Source organism: Astatotilapia calliptera, chromosome 3 (genome assembly GCF_900246225.1).
Source record: "Astatotilapia calliptera chromosome 3, fAstCal1.2, whole genome shotgun sequence".
NCBI lineage: Eukaryota > Metazoa > Chordata > Actinopteri > Cichliformes > Cichlidae > Astatotilapia > Astatotilapia calliptera.
The window spans coordinates 40,424,385-40,441,963 of NC_039304.1; the positions used below are offsets into that span (position 1 = coordinate 40,424,385).

A 17,579-nucleotide genomic window follows, 5' to 3' on the forward strand; every position below is an offset into this window, starting at 1 on the left:
GATTCCTCCGATACCAGTCATTTATGTTCTAGAATCGATTCTCACATTAAAATATCAATATTTTAGTAATTTAGGGTATATTTGTAGTTTATCAGTGGAAAGAAACTATAACATTCAGATTGTCTACATTGGAAGCAACTACTTCCTCTTCCGCCTTTCATAGTCATGTGTGAAATACGGCTGTATAAATGTGTCGCAGACCCTTTGCGTGCGCACTCACAACAATGGCTGAGCGTGGAGTCATTTTACATCCACAAATGACGTGGTTTGTGATACATGTGGCAAGACCACTAACCTCGTCAAACACCTCAGAGTAAATCATATCACAGAATATGACGAGGATATGTTGAGGTGAACTGAAGAGGAGGAGAGAGTCAGGTGCTGCTAGGGCGAGACAGACGTCTCTCACAGAGTCCTTCAGTGCTGCAGGCAGGCAAGGTGTTCAAATAGCGCATAACTTCAGTTTTTTTTTTATTTCTATATATGATGAACTCTGCATTATTAAGTGATAAGAACAAGTAATCTGATGTCTTATAATCACTATGACGCTATAATTTGAGATACAATAAAAGATACAATGAATAAAATAAGCTTTTGTACAAAGTATCGGTATCGGATCAGTATCGTCGATACCACCCTGAATATTACTTGGTATTGGATCGGAAAGGAAATCGCACATCACTATCATGTTCTACATCATTGTGTGTCGCTGTGATTGTCACGTTCATGTGATATGACTTTCACCTGCTGGCAGGTAGAACAAATACTAACTGACTTCCTAAAGTCATATGAGTGGGTTTGTTTGTTTGTTTGTTTTTTCTTTTTTTCACAAAAAGTAGTGAGAAACAAGTCTGGGCATGCATGACGCTGTTTGTGCCCGTTCAGTCATGACTTAGCATCTAAGGCAGGGATGTCCAACATATGGCCAGCGGGCCACATCCGGTCCTGATACACTTTTATATGTCAGTTATTAATGACCTGAGCAAATGTGGGAGCTGAATGTTCAGCTCTGCTGATCTCCATGCAAACAGGGGTGGAACCATAAAGCCAATCACATGCAAAGACAGACTGTCATACCATGGTTGGGTACAGGCCGGGTACACAGAGAGACGGAAGCCGATTTAAATACAAGAGTGTCAGGAAAATGTAAAATGAGCAGCGTTCGACTAATAATTGAATATTAGATCAAACAAAGTGAATACAAAGTGTGTTTGAATGGCAGAGATGCAGAAATGTGAGCATGTAACACAGAGCAACAGCATACATGCAAACCCTCCTGAATCTTTTCCAGGAGAATCTCGAATTTAGGTGCCCCTCCTGAAAATCTCCCAGAGCCACCATTCTCCTGAATTTCTGCTGATTTTCCACCCGGACAACAAAAATGAAAACCATATCCCAGAACCAAAACCCAGCAAATTCCAGTTTCCAACAATGGCGGCAGCTATTTAGTTTTAAGATTACTCCTATTACTCTTTCTGGGTCACAAAATAAACTTTTAGCATATTTTCAGGTGAGAATAAACTTCAAATATCTGAGCCGGCAAGAATAGCAAACTCCTGGCACATCGTTTTCAAACCCCTGCGGTCTTTCGCTACTCAGGTTAAACATGATATTTAAGTAACTCGATAACCTAAAAATTTTATTGTTGGACTTTTTCAGTGTTTTATTTGTTCCTGAGTAAATTGGTTTTGCTGAGATTAAAGTTATTAGATTAGATGAGATTAAATAAAAACTTTATTAATCCCTCGGGAGGATTCCTCCAGGGTTGTGACACTGCTGAAAAAAACGTCAAACAGAAAACTGATTAAACAGAAGTGTGAGACGGTCAAGAATTTACGCCAGCGTCCGGTTATATTTAGATAGCAAGGAGCAGACGGCAGAGTTTCACTCCACTGAGAGAGCCCGTGACGTAATTCTGAACGCTAGACCATCACAGTCGCTCACTTACGGCCTACCCGCCTTTCGGAGGACTTGGCCCACTTAGACCACGAAGGCCGGGTCCTTAGGTCGATGCAGCCTCTGAATTTGGACAGTAATAAAAGTGACATTTAACTTACTTTAAATAAATAATTTTAAATAAATAAACACTGTAAAATTCAAGTTTTTTGTATATGTGTATGTAATCCCCCCTTTTGAACGTCTCCCTAATTCTGAGGCTTCAAGGTTGGCAAGTATGAGCAACAGCTCAGTCTGAGTCTAAACGAGTCTCACAGGCTTTCTGTGCGTTTAAAGCTGTAAGAATTACAAATTACAATTATAAGTTATCATTCTTAACTTGTTTGATCCGCTGGTCACCACAGACAAACACAAGCAGACATTTTGGATTTTTACTGTATTATCATAGTTTTAAAGCTTTTCCTGCAGATACAAACCTCCCTTATGAACATTTATACTACACAAAGTCATTCAGCAATAAACAATTGAAGACAGAAAAGTTTGTTTTTCACTTTCTACTATAGAAATTTCAGTTTTTTGTGATGATTGATGAGCTATCAGAACTTTCTCTATCATTTTATTTCTTACAGTTTAAGGAGTCGTGCTGACAGGTTTCTGTTGTTGTCACAGAGCTTTTTCTTCATCATATAGAAAAACACTTAAATATGTGACTCCTTCACAGTGACAGGATGTTTCAGTGGTCCGGCCCAACTAAAGTCATGTGGTCCCCCATGTAAATTCAGGCTGTTTCTCAATCCTGTCTTTAAGTGATGATGTATGAACCCTGCTTCCAGGTCCAAATTACTCTGCGTTTAATAAGGCTGTTGTGTTTTTAACATTTTTTAATGCTTTGTATCTTGTTCTATTTAATCTCAACAAGTCCCTAAAAAAAGTCAGTGATCACTGTCGGCCTCTCTCGGTTTTTATGATCACTGCTCATTTTAAAGCTTGGTTTTTAAAACCTCACAATGTATCTATATGCAGTAGTATATTAATAACTAACCTCATATCATGGATGCATTGTCTCAGTTGTTCTCGTGGACTTGTGATACGTCATCAGTCATCAATTCAAAGTACGCATCAAGCCAAGCCCAAGTATGCTCAAAATTCCCAGATGTGTTCTCGCTCCACTTTATCGAGCAATAAAGTGGAGTCCACAGCTACTGTGAACTTGGTGCAGCTAAATCTAACTCAAAAGTGGCAATGGCAATTTTATTTGTTCCTGAGTAAATCGGTTTGGTGAAGACTAAAGTTAAGCTTGAATTCTTACTTGGAGAGTGGTCACTGTATTTTGAATTACACCCATCATATCCCCTGATGTAAAATGTTCTGTTCTTATTTAAACAGCTGGATCAGAATTACATCTAAGATGACAAATAATTAAATTCAGCAAAAACAGCATGTTAATGCATGGAGATCCTGAAGGCTGCTCCAAAAATGATCCGATTATATTTTAAACATTTGTTCAATTCTCTTCCAAACCCCAGCAGCTGTGTATTGTAAGTTTTAGTGTCTACTAAAATACAAATAAAAGTGTTCTAACATCTCACCTGTTTGTTTTTATTCAGACATACATGTGTACTATTTTATTAATAGAGACATTAGCCTCGTTTCTGTCATGTAGTGGTTGTGCTGAAGCTTATTAGACATTATGAAACTGATGATATGTAAAATTGATTTTTGCCAAAGTGCTTAAGATACTTTTTTAATTATATATTTTTTAATCTACTACATTTGTAATTTCTATTGCAAATATTAAGCACAGTTAAATTAAGAGGGGATGGCAGTGAAAACTCTGGAGCTGTGTTGTCACCATAGAAATTGTAGAGTGATCTGCTGCTTTCTGTGGAATTCTGGACTCCCGTGTGAACTTACAAAGTCCGTACTCGCGAACAGCAGAGGCTGGTGAGCAATGTTCCCTCTAAGCTGCGCACGTGCGCAATTGCGCACTGCTGGCACGGTCTCTGCGCACAGAAAATCTGTGTTGCGCACACAAAAAAAATCTAACCTAAATTGAAATTAAAATGAATACGTCAACAATTCTGTTTTGCAGTGTTAGTCAGTAAGTGACTGGCTGCTCCCGTATGGGATTAGAACGATCCCACGTTATCCCATAGTCCAGCGATTCACATTCGTATACGCAGCCAATCGATGTCGTTGACAGGCTATGACAGCGTCCTTATGTGCCGACACCGGAGCTGATGTGGAGTGAAGCCACGTTAATGACAACGTGGACAACCATTGGAGATGTGAGCAGGACAGACGAAACAATTGATGGAAAAAGTGTGGACTTTATACCAGTTTTTAAATTGTGTTGATAGGCCACGTAAAACCGGAGTTGTGATTTTAAAAAAAGAATGCAATGTTTGGTTTCCTTGCTGAATACTATCGTTGTTTATATTTACTGCGGGAAGAAACGGTAAAAACTGCGTTTTATAAGAAAAAAGCCTCGAAAGCGCTCTCCACCTGTGAGCAAAAACAACCCCCCCACCCCCTCTCTCTTTCCTATTCGTCCAAAAAAGTACCATGTCGACCAATCAAAAAATGATATGGTAACGTGGCATCTAGTTGTTAAGAAACGGGGGGAAATTTTAGGAGTGACGGCGGTGCTTTGAGATGTGAGAGATTTGAGACGTATAGCGCAAATCTTGTGTAGTTAGTGTGTAGTGTAGTCAGTAGATTTGTTGTGTGTGTCAGAGCAATGAGGCGACTGCTGAACGTTACAGGTGTTACAGCAGTGCTACATCTCCTGTTGTCAGGCCTGCAGGTATCAGGCTGTTGTTCTCCTTTATCTCACAGTGGACAGAAATTATTTTTTGGAGTGGCACAAATAATTTGTGTGGCATCAGATTTGATGCAGAACAGCTGATTGTTCTGTAAATAGTTTGAAATGTTTATTTAAAAATGCATTGGCTGCATTTAAAAAAAAATAGCTGCAAAAAACTTTGTTGTTTGCCAAACTGAGTTACTTTTTTGAGGAGTAACTATATAATTATTTGCCCAACATTGGTCATTATATACTGTATTTTGCAGACAGAGAGTTACAGGACTCTCTCCCAGACCACAGACGCATAATACAAGTCAGAGCTGTATATATAAAAAAAGAAAAGAAAAAAGAAAAAGAAAGTTGTGTTTTCGAAATTGGAGTTCAAGTCATTTTTACTTCCAGTAGTGTTAACATACTACACAGGCCAATGGCTAGATTTTTTTTTTACATTTTCATTGTAAGTGGGCTAAAGCAGTTTAAAAGTAGTCTAACATAAATGTAAATGCTGTAATTTGATTATTTTAATAAACCATGAAACTTGGATGGATTTGATGCTGGCGTGACCACAGTGCACACGTCTGATGTCGCTCACAGTGGTCCAAGGGATCGCTCAGGGAGTTTGTGTGTTCACTCAGACACATGAAAAATTAGAGGGAACATTGCTGGTGGGTGGGGCTGCTGCAGTGACCTCATTCACCCCTTCACTGTTACCTACAAGTTACACATTGAAAGTCTTGGGGGGTTGGGGAAAGGAGTTGATCACTCAAGGGTGCCCCCCTCAATTTTACCAGCGCTCCAATTTTGTTCGCATCATATTTTAGTATAGTTTCTGAATTGAGGAGAATAAAAACATATTTAACATTCGATGTAGCTGCATTGTTGAGTAGAAAGCACAGATTAAATAAAGATGTTTAAATTTAGAATAGAATAGAATAGAATAGAATAATTGCCATTATTGTCACTATACAGTTGTACAATGAGATACAGTTTTAAATTTAATTTTGGAACTTTTTTAATTTAAGAATATCTGAGCAGATGGTGCAAACAGCAAACACCTGCTGCTGAAGACACTGCAGTCCACAGGTTGGAGGAACAGACAGTGACACACAGACAGGTCGGCTGCAGTAACACTTTAATACAGAACACTATCAACAGTAATTCCATCACATGGTCACAGAGTTATCACAGTACAGTCACAGGAACACGGTTACAACATGACAGTAGCTCCTGAGCCAGGCTCCCTGCATCATCTTGAGAAATAAAAGCAAACCATAAAATGATGCTGGAACAGACAGCACTGATGCTTTTGTCTGTCATGTGCCAGTCTCTTTGGATTTCACACTGCTGAGTTTAAAGACATATGAAATGAGCCTCCACCCTTTGCTTCTCCCTGAGCTCAGCTCACATCAGTCGTTAGGCCAGTGCAGCACCTGACTGCATGTTTGAGGCTGAAAGTTTTTTTCCTGTTAGTGATTCCATATTCAGTCACATTCCTGCTGTGTGTGCATGTCTGTCTCTGTAACAGTGACATTTGTGTCCCTGCAGTGCTGATAAATCAGGATGCTTAACCCTTTAAAACCGGTCGGAGCGGGCACGCTCCGTTTTGCATAACTATTTTTAAATCCCGGTAGCACTGCAACCACAGAAGCTAGCACCATAATTTTTTTTGCATATGAAACCGGAGGAGTTGTGCTTACATCTTATGCCATCAGCTTGTCCTAGGTCACAGTTTCCTTCCACATATAGCTTTGCAAAAACAGCATAAAAAGCACTTGCAGCAACAAAAACATAATATTCCAGAAACACGCTTTGCCGATCCGATCAGCTGTTTGTAACACTTCCTACATCCATCAGCGTGGACTATCGCATGTCCGCCATGACCTGCCCGAAACAGGAAGTGACGTCATCAGGGCCTTATGAGCCTATACTGGTGTTTTTAAAAGTTATGTTTGACTTTATGACTTTCTGTGTCATTTCTGGGATGCTGAGGACTCATATTGCACTGCTGGAAATAGTTTATTTTGATGCACATGCTGGGGTTTTTTTTGCAAATTTGCATTATAATATTTATTTTCGTTTTTCCTGCAGTATATAAAAATTGGTGTATTTAAAAAATAAAACTATGAAGACACTCAAAATACATTTTCTGTGGTGGGAAACTATTTTGTGCAACTTTTTTGTATTTACAGTTTTGAGGGATAAGCCTCTTAAATTTCTCTAACTAGAAATATATGTTAAAAAAACAAAAACGATTTTAAATTTTTTTGTAGTTTATTGCACTTTTTTGCAATTTATGTAATTACCATGCACTTAATGCAGACATATTATTAAAATATGTCTGCATTAATGTATATCAACTTGAAATGCTCCCAATAATGGCACTACAGCATGTAAAAATATAATATAAGCTCTGGTGGACTTCTTCTATGGTACGTCTTAAAGGGTTAAGGAGCCGAAGTCAGCAGCAGCAGAAACAGATGGAGCAGCTCAGTCTCACTGTTACTGTCACAATATTCAACTTTAAGGACACTTTCTGCAGACCTGAGGGAAATCCCAGAGATAACACTGTGTCAGGCTGCACACAAGCAAATATGCATGAATAAGGCAGCTTTTTAAAAAGGCTTTTCTACAGTAAAGAACAGACGGTGACTTATCCAGAGGGACATCATCATAAGACCTGCTCAGTCTGCAGGTTTGCTCACAAACAAGTCAACACTTTAGAATTTTCTGGGGTGTTGGTTGATTTTCTTTCTCTCTCCATTAAAAAAAACTGCCGACAGCAATTAAACTTCAGACTAATACATGATGGTAATTATGTCCTCGTGTGTAATTTTCAGACTTGGGAAAATTATGATGCAGTTAGAGAAAAAAAAATAAGAGAAAAACAAGGCTAAAAACATCCATTCATGCAGGGATTACCATAGCAACAGAGTCATTTTCTTCTGACAACACTCATGTGTTAAGAATCAGCAGCGACACACAGACAGAAAGTATTAACACTTTGGTTTGAAAATAGATTCTTTGGTTTGTTTTGCATGTGTGTGTGTGTGTTGGTTGTAGAGAGTACCGTTTAAATGACTTACTGAGAACAAACACAATGTTCCTTGGCGAAGCTGCTCAGCAAAAAAGGAGTTGTAAAGCTAACAGGGACGGCTAAGTATTTGAGTGTTTCGTACGGCGCTTGCTGTTTCACGGTTCATCACAGGATAGTTATCGTACAGTCACGACGCTACAAATAGAGACACAAAGCAAAGGAAACATAAAGCAGCATTCAAGCTATGTTACAAAGAAATATCAGGCACACTGCAGCTGAGTCAGTGTTAAAGCTGCCTGCTCTGGCTCTGAATCAGCTCTAATGGCACTTTGTTTTAGAGCACAGTCAGTGCTGTGGCCTGTTGGCTCATATTCTACATTCTATGTCGCTGTGATTGTAAAGTGCATATGATACGACTTTCACAGATATTGTGTGTATAGCAAGCGAGGTGTTCAACTCTAAAGCTTTATTTGTCCCCCATGATAGACAGTACCTCCACCCCCTGCAGGAGGCTGTGGAGGAGCTGAGAGCTCCTTTAGCAGTGACTGTTACAGCCACGGAGCAGCTCCTTCATCCCCATAGTAACACTGTGACACAGATTCAAATGTACAATCTGAAGCTCATGGGTGGGTTTGTTTGTTTTTTTTCTTTTTTCAAAAAAAAGTAGTGAGAAACAAATCTGGGCATGCATGACGCTGTTTGTGCCCGTTCAGCCATGACTTGGCGTCTAATACAGGGCTGTCCAACATACAGCCAGCGGGTCACATCAGGCCCCTAATACACTTTCATATGTCAGTTATTAATGGCCCGAATGTATGTGGGAGCTGAATCTTCAGTCCTGCTGATCTCCATGCAAACAGGGGTGGGATGATACAGCCAATCACAGGCAAAGACAGACTGGGTCATACCACTGTGTCAAAGAATAACAGTAAGTTTAATGGTACCATTTATAGCTATAATTGTGGTTCACCATCTAAAGTCAGTGTGCCACCCCTGCTCTAAATCATGAATTACAGGAACTGTTAACGCTAGGGTTGCCAACTCCCTGAAAAATAAATAAGGGACACCTCGTGGCCAGGGCCGGGCAACCCAGTTCACCCTTCCCAGTGTGGTGAATTTTGTAGCTCTTTTTTTGTGTGTGAAATTATTTTTTAACCATTTGACTTGAATTTGATTTAAGCAGATGCATATTCTTTGTGATATGACCATATGTGAAACAAATGATCATTTAGCCATTTATTTTTTTAGCTCAAAATGACAACATTAACACAGTAAAACAGGTCTCTTTCTTAAACAGAAGCCTGTCATGCTTAACTTTTGAGAATATAAGTAAATCTTTCTTTAAAAGAACTCTGTCCTGCTTAACTTAAAATTATATAAATTAATAGAAAACAATAGAACGAAAAATACTCTTGTAACTGTGCACATATAGTGCATTTAGTACAGTTGGCTTCAGTTGAGGTATTATTTCAGCTTTTCTAAAGCTAATCAGCTGCTCCTGTTTGTAAACCCGCTTGTTCCCATGATTACGCATCTTAACTCATCATCATTATTCATCTATGTATTACTTTTATGTATTAGTCATGTATTTGTTGTAATCATCTATCCTTGCTGTTGTTTATTACACAAAATAAATTATATTATCACACTTCTGGCCAAATAGCGCTGATATTCACTGCACATGCCCATATTAACCTTAACCAGAGGGTTTAAAAAAACACAAACCAGTGTTTACATACCATATCTGCTTCTGCCGTGGCCTGGTGGACAAAAACTTGGTTAAGGGTTCCCCGAGCTGTCACGCCCCTCATGTTCTTCTTGTGCCCACCACTAGAAGCATGCCTATGGAAAAAGTGCGCCGGCACACAGTGCAGTGCGCTTTATAGGTGTTATCGTGCATTTTCCCAGCCAGGTGTTTTCCTTTTCCCATTCCTCCCTGTACTTTTGCAGCCTTTTTTTTTCTTTCTCTGAGGGGAACAAACATTGCTGCTCTAATGCTGGGCTTACACTGTGCGATTTTTGGCCCATTTTGAGACGATTTTTGAGTCGTGCGACCGATTTGGTGATCGGCCCGATTTTGGCCTTCATCGTGCATCGTGTAGTACACGTGGGGTAACGAGAAGCGATTAACACCTCACGACCAGCTCCCGATCATCAATCGCTCGTGAGGGTGTCACCACAGCCGCTCACACTGCTCACGCGCAAACACGTAAACGTCGTGTGCTTGTTGTTGTGGTCATCTGTTGTCTTCCGGTATTTTCTCCGTAAGCGACCTTTCCTCGACCAATGAGATGAGCGGTAATCTGAATTGTCATACTCGAATTGTCATAAGTGTGCTGTCAGCTCATTGGTCACAAAGCAGGAGAGGGGCTGGGAATTATGTTTTCAAACAAAGCGTTAATTCCATAAACATTTATAGACTACTTTTGATTCTCACTGTATTACGGGACAAAGTGCGTCCCTTATTAGCTCAATACGGGACGTGTACGTTTGTTTCTAAATACGGGACGATTCCGTTTTTTAAGGGACGGTTGGCAACCCTAGTTAACACTCTAGCATAGCATCAGTATATAGCATAGCAAGCATGTCCAGTCAATTGTGACATGCGCAAGCAGTGCCTTCATTAGCAGCTAACGTTAGCCATGCTACCTGCCTGTTACTGACAGTGTTCATGTGCAACACCCTGATAGTTGATGTTGATGCTCCACAAACAGTGATTTGATTGGCTAACGTTGGTTTGTACTGTTAGTGGAATAAATTCAGTCTGTTCGTGAACGTGTGGAGAGTCTTTTGACAACAGCGTCTTTTAGTTTTGGTCATAGTCGATGAGAAACAGTTTCACTGTTTGCTAAAAGAGGTGGACCGTTTGGTGGGAGCAGATCGAACATGTGCTTTAAACTTACTGCACTTCTGATTGGATCTTGTTCACTGACAGAGGTGTTTAGTTATCGTCTTGTTTTCATCATAAACATCAGTGAAACTAATGTGACTCCTGCCTGTGAGTCCAAACATGCTAAACAAGTACCTCCTTTAAAGCAATAGCCATGAAAACTGTAGATTATAAGAGGAAAACTGCAGTGAAATCAAAATCTGTGATTATCTTTAAAAACAAACCACAAAAAGAATACATACATATGAGTTTCCACCCTTTACATGTAATCTCAGCATTATCACTCATTGTAACAGCTGTTATATGAAAAAAACCAAAGAAATGAAAAAAAAAGTTTTCTGTTTAAACTCAGAGGCAGGACTTTCAGGTCAGAGGTCGGTGTTAACAGAATCATCAAGATTAAACACAGAAACAGAAATATGAGAGAAGACCCAAAGTCAAAAGCAGATCACATGTAGGTGGAGCAAACCGCCTTTTGCCAGCATTCAGTGGTGGAGCTGCAGGTGAGAAACAGAAGACAGGTGTGAGACATGATCTACTTCCTGCTTTCTACAAAGTCTCATCAACAATATCTGCATAAAAGGACACGTTCCCCTCCCATAGCAACAACCCGACACCTTCTCTATGATCCATCCCGCCTGTTCCAGCTGCTGCTCTGGGCACATTTTCATGGCACATTTTGGACCCCTCAGTGTCTGAGATTGTGTGAACGTTACAACATACGTGAGCATTGCTGCTGACCATGTCCATCATATTTTGGTCACAGTGCACCATCTTCCAGCAGGACAAAACACTGTGATACTAATTGGTGAACAAGACAGTGACTCAGTTCTCAGTCCAGTGGAGAAATCTTGGGATGGAACAGGAGATTCACATCGTGGATGTGCAGGAACTGTGCAACGCTTTCATGTTAACATGGAGCAAAATGTTAGAGGAAGGTTTCCAGCTCCATGTTGCATTTATGCCTTGAACGATTAAGGCAGTTCTGAAGGTAAAAGGGGGCCAACCCAGTGCTAACAAGGTATACCTAACAACATGAGCAGTGAGTTTAGATTGATGAAAACAACTTCATCATGTTTATTGTAAGTCATGATTAAACTAATTGTGCTATAACTCCTAGAACCTCGGCCTCATGTGTGCAGACGTTTTATGAAAGGGGCTCAAAGGCTGATCTTCACAAGGGGCTGTAACTGAAGGAACAACGCTTCAGGTGTCCTGCAGTGCACCCCCACCCACTTAAGCAAACAATTTAGGTGACAAGGGGAAGGTAAAACTCCCTTTTAACAGGAAGAAATCCTCCAGCAGAACCAGTCGCAGAGAGGAGCAGCCATCTGAGAGACCAGCTGAGGGGAGCTGACGTGGACAGGAGAAAAGACACGCTGTGCACAGCGTGTCTTTTCTCCTTATTAATCTCTGGCTCTCTTCCATGGAAGAGAGCCAGAGATTAATAATTACTAATGATTCAGTGTAGAGAGGTGTCTAAACACATAGTGAGGTAAGAAGAAACACTCATGGGAATCCTCCAGCAGCCTAGACTGCAGCGTAACCAAGGCAACTGTAGTTGTGATTTGAGGCACACAGAGAACAGATTGTTGACGACTCTACAAACTTACCCACTGGAACAATCATCAGCTGGATGGTGTTGATGGTATCAGTATTCTCAATGTGAGTCTTCCATTGGTATCTTTCTTTGTCGACGGCCAGACACTCATATGTTCCATTCTCAGCCTGCGTCACATCCTGCAGAGCCAAGGACAAATTCCCACTGTCCATCCATCCATCCATCAGATGCAAGCGGCTAGTTGAAGATGGATACTTGTTGGCTCGATGAGACATCTTGCTCTGGTACAAAAGTACTTTTTCTCGCTTTAGGTCAGCTCTCCTCCACACTACAGCCGCAGTGGGATAATCTTTATGGACCTGACACGGCAGAATGACATCCTGTCCACACTCAGCTCTGATAATTGTCAGGGCTGAAGGAGAGAAGAGACAACACAGGACAGAATCAATCTTTTCTAAGTACATTTCAAGGCAAACGCTAACTCTCTCTCTCTCTCACACACACACACACACACACAAACCCATGCATGCACACACACACACACTTCCTGTAACAAACCCAGGAAGATAAGAATTGTGTCACCAACTCATCACTTGCATGATCCTGAATCTGAAAATAGAATTACTGTGATTCTAAAAACAGGCCTTACTGAGAGCTGTGAGTGTGTGTGTGTGTGAGAGAGAGAGAGAGAGAGGGAGAGAGAGTGTTCACCCTGACACGTGTTTGTGGGGACCAAAAATTGGACAATTAATATACTTGTGGGGACCAACAGACCTTATGGGGACAAATTCTTGGCACCATGATTTTGAAGACATTTGTTGAGACTCAAAATGTGGTGTTAGTGTCAGAGTTACAGATAAGCTAGGGTCAGGCATTCAAACTCACATTCGCACCTATGGGCAGTTTTTTGTTACCAGTTAATCTGACTGTGTTGAAAACAAACATGGGGAGACAAGCACAGAAAGACCCCAGCCTGATGGTGGAATTAATGAAGGAACTTTAAAGTTTAAATCATGTAAGTCTGAGTGAGAGCAATAAGGTGTGGTTGGACATCAGATAATTAAATATCAACAACTTGATTGTGACAAAAACAAAAAACAAAGAAAGAAACAAAAAAAGCAACATTTTACAACTTCAACCTAAAGCGCTCCATCTATGCAAGATAGCATGGGTGCTGTGTAGGAGTAAAGTCAGTCAAGTTTTTGGTGGTGCTGTCACTTGTTTTTTGTTCTCTTTGTGGTAGAGTATCATTTCCTGTTCCTGTTACAACACACACAGTGATAGAGAGGGCCAAATGAAACTTTCCGAAGCTCGTATTGAAAAAGGGTACAGTACTCGAGGCTTTTCAACACAAGTTTAGGAGTGACGGCGTTTGCAATGTTCAGCGTGTTTGGAGTCTAAAGTCAGTGTGTTGTCTTGTGTAGTTAGTGTGTAGTGTAGTCAATTGTTTTGTTGTGTGTGTCAGAACATGAGGCGACTGCTGAATGTTACAGGTGTTACAGGAGTGATACATCTCCTGTTGTCAGGCCTGCAGGTATCAGGCTGTTGTTCTCCTTTATCTCATAGTGGACAGAAATAATTTTTTGGAGTGGCACAAATAATTTGTGTGGCATCAAATTTGATGCAGAACAGCTGATTGTTCTGTAAATAGTTTGAAATGTTTATTTAAAAAAACACCTTGGCTGCATCTTTAGATAAACAGATGCAAAAAACTTTGTTGTTTGCAAAACTCAGTCACTTTTTTGAAGAAGTAACTATATAAGTAATTTCCCAACATTGGTCATTATATGCTGTATTTTGCAGACAGCGTTACAGGACTCTCTCCCAGACCACAGACTCATACTCATAAAGTCAGAGCTTTATAAAAAAAAAAAGAAAAAAAAAGTTGTGCTTTCAAAATTGGAGTTCCAGTTATTTTTACTTCCAGTAGTGTTAACATACTACACAGGTCATGAACAAGATTTACTTTTAAATTTTCATTGTAAGTGGGCTAAAGCACTTAATTAAAAGTAGTCTAACATAAATCTAAATGCTGTAATTTGATTATTTTAATAAACCAAGTAACTTGGATGGATTTGATGCTGGCGTGACCACAGTGCACACGTCTGCTGTTGCTCACAGTGGTCCAAGGGATCGCTCAGGGAGTTGTTCACTCAGACACATGAAAAATTAGAGGGAACATTGCACATCATCATGAATATTAAACTGTAGTGTATATATTGTATAATATGAGTGAAAAGTAAACCATGTGACATGTAAACTTGGGTTACTAGGAAAGACCAAAATAATTTCTTTGATCAAGCATGTTGAATCTGACCAGAAAAGCCCCGAAATGAGAGGGAGCCACAGAGAGGAGGAGGATACGGGCTGTGAGGGACACACAGTGGACCAGTCCTTAGACCTGTGTGTCTCACACTGCCCTGTGATGACACTCCATACACGCAGTTTCATTAACACTAATGAATAATAATGAAAAGATAAAGTAATGAGTTACTATAGTTCTCAGTTACAGCCTCATGTTTACTCCATATTCATCTCTTTTCAGACATCAGCAGGATCAAGGATGACCCCCCCACCCCAGTCTGAGGACGTTCCCCACCACATGAATGGGGGACGGGAGGCACAGCTTCCAGCCCAGCTGGTAGGAAAGTCCTCCTTGGGTGGACTTCTCTGTAACTATGGACTCTGCCTGTTGTCATGCGTGCAGACGTTTCAGTCCATAGACATTTCAGCCAGTGCTTTTTAAACATTAACTGTGCACATGTACGGGATGTGAAATCTTCTGTTTTATTGTTAAATGTTCATTCACTTTGTTTGTGCTCCAAATAAATCCCCTTCATAGATGAAGCAGTTCAATTTTGTCCTCTTGGTTTGGTTCAATGCCCCCATGAAAAAACACCCTGAGCCCAACCTGCTAAATCTGGTGTGGAACTGCCACTGCTGTGAAGCTTCATCTTCATGTATCAAATTCTGTACTTAAAAAGTCCCCTTCCACTCATTTTCATGTCCATTTCCTGCACAATGAAACCTGAGGCAATGCTTAAACATGAGTCTGTCAACACCTATAAACACAACAGCCTTCATGTGCATGAATCAGGGTCTGTCATTTAGCAAAGAAACTTCAAACACTAGTACAAAAACAATCAAGCGGTCCTTCCAAATCTCATATTTGAGCGCACGGTAATAAAAACACTTGAGGATAATCAGGGCCCGTGTCTGAATCTTGACAGATGCAAAAATAAACAGAAAACAAAACAGCAGATTTTTAGTTAGAGAAGTGAAGAAAATGCTGTTTTCATTTTCTTCCCAACATTAGAAGAGTCTAACATGATGCACACGTGTAGAAACAGACACATATACCTGTGCATGAACACTGCTGTGCAGACAAAACACACGATTTCCATCTTTCTCATGCAAAAACTCACCTACAGATCTTGTAAACCGGCAGAGAAGAATCAAAGCCAACACAGCTTTGCTGAACATGGTTGTATTCTCAGCAGTGGAGGTGCAATGCTCAGAGCTCCTTAGTCCTCTTGGGTTTGGGGGATATGAGCGCTCATAGCAAGAGGACTGCAAGGGTACAGACCTTTATACACTTGAGTGTGCTGACAGCAGTCATGTGCTCATGTTGCGTCTGGCCCTCACTGTCACACTCACTGTTTCCACTAACACATCCACCCGGCTGAGCAGCTGCACACACGTGTCTACACTCATACATGCAGCTGCTGAGAGTGACGTCAGGCTGCAGGTCAGTAACCATGGTTTCAGGCGACGCTCTGAAACTGATGATTCCAGCCAAAGATGTCAGGTTATTGTTTCCATGCAGAATCAAGACTGAAGACAAATAAATCCACTTTCTGTTTACATAGTGCTTTACTGTAATTTCCATGGTAATGCTGACTTATAAAAACAAAGGTGATCCATCAGTCCAGATGAATAATGTGAGCTCATTTAAGCGCACGTTTGTGTATTCAGAGCCATGAATGTTGATGTACTCTGTCCACTGATGACTAGTGACAACTAGTGGACATTTGATGAGATTACATCAATAGTTTGTGTGAAATGAATAAAATACAGGCAGTACTGTAAAAATAAAATACTGCAGAACAAAATAGAAAACGTTAATTCACACAAGGGGAAGTCATGTGACGACAAATGTCATTGGGTGGAAAGATCAGCGCCATCAGAACACCGACTGATCTGCAGCCTGATGGCATTCATCATTTAGCGCTCTGTAACCTGATGGAGTCAGTGTGTAAAATAAGGTGATGCAAAGATCTGGATGGAGTAGATGGAGCAGAGCAGTTGCAGAGTTTCAAATGCACCATCATGGCTCAATAAGAGCTTATCAAAATAATACAAATACTAACAAAAAGGACCCCAGATGGTTCTGATGGTTCTGTTCAGCTTTCGGTTTAATGATTTATATTACAATAACAATAAATAATACAATAAATAAGTTTTAAGAGGTGCTGTTATCCAGTGAAACTCCAGAGCCTCAGGGCTGGGCTTAGGCCCCAGTGTTTCAAGATACAAACATACGCATACGTTTGTTCCAACATACGCAGAGTGGTGAGAACAAAATAGGCGCATTCAATAAATCTGATGGTAATTTTGTGTCAAAACTCTAAGAAGTTTGAACTTTTCCATGCAAACATTATTAAATGAGGCCCGATGTCCATAAATCAAAGAGGGGAAATGCACAGGTGATGACTTCATGCCTGTTGAGCTCTAATCTGCACATCAACCTGCTCCAGAGCAGATGGAGGAGAAATGAAGAAGAAGAGTTTAGATGGAGCCGTGTGTGCAGCAGGGAGACGAGTGCTGTCATAAAGTGTGTCTGCTTCCTGCCATACCTGCCAAGCTTGTGTGATTTATCGGTGCAGATCTTTAAACTCACACTCTCATGTCTTCTTGTCAAACAAGCTGAGTTAAATAAAGTTTTTTGTCCTCATGTGAACAAAGTGAGTGTGCGTGCTGAAAGCAGCTGCTGTGGACGTGTGTGTTATTATTGCATACCAAAACACACACTCTCTTTCAGTTCAGTTTAGTGTGTGCAGCCAAACATCACAGCAGACTGCCACAGAAGAGGGTTCAGTTTCCTCATAGTTTCACACCTCCAAAGCCTTCACATCACAGGAAACTTCATCTTGTCATACATTTTTTTTTTTTTTTTTTTGCCTGTCCCATTTGGTTCTTTAGCCATCAGAATTGTTCTCTGAAGACCAACAAGGATACCCAATGGATTTGCTTTGCCAAATGGATCATCGTGGCATTGCCGTATTGGTCCATTTGGTCGATCTTTGTTTTTATTATTTATTATATTTTATTTTCAGATGTTACAGACGGGACAGACATCATCTTGTCATACATTTAGATGTAGAAGATTTTT

General features: G+C 40.4%; 1 long non-coding RNA gene across 1 annotated transcript in view; it reads left to right on the top strand.

The window, feature by feature from the left end:
• Nucleotides 1-17,579, top strand: part of LOC113019560 (uncharacterized) — a 38,161-nt gene that overhangs the window by 16,543 nt on the left and 4,039 nt on the right. The window contains exon 3 of the long non-coding RNA XR_003272046.1: nucleotides 14,733-14,828. This is a non-coding gene — a long non-coding RNA (uncharacterized LOC113019560). The remainder of the gene's footprint in view (nucleotides 1-14,732; nucleotides 14,829-17,579) is intronic.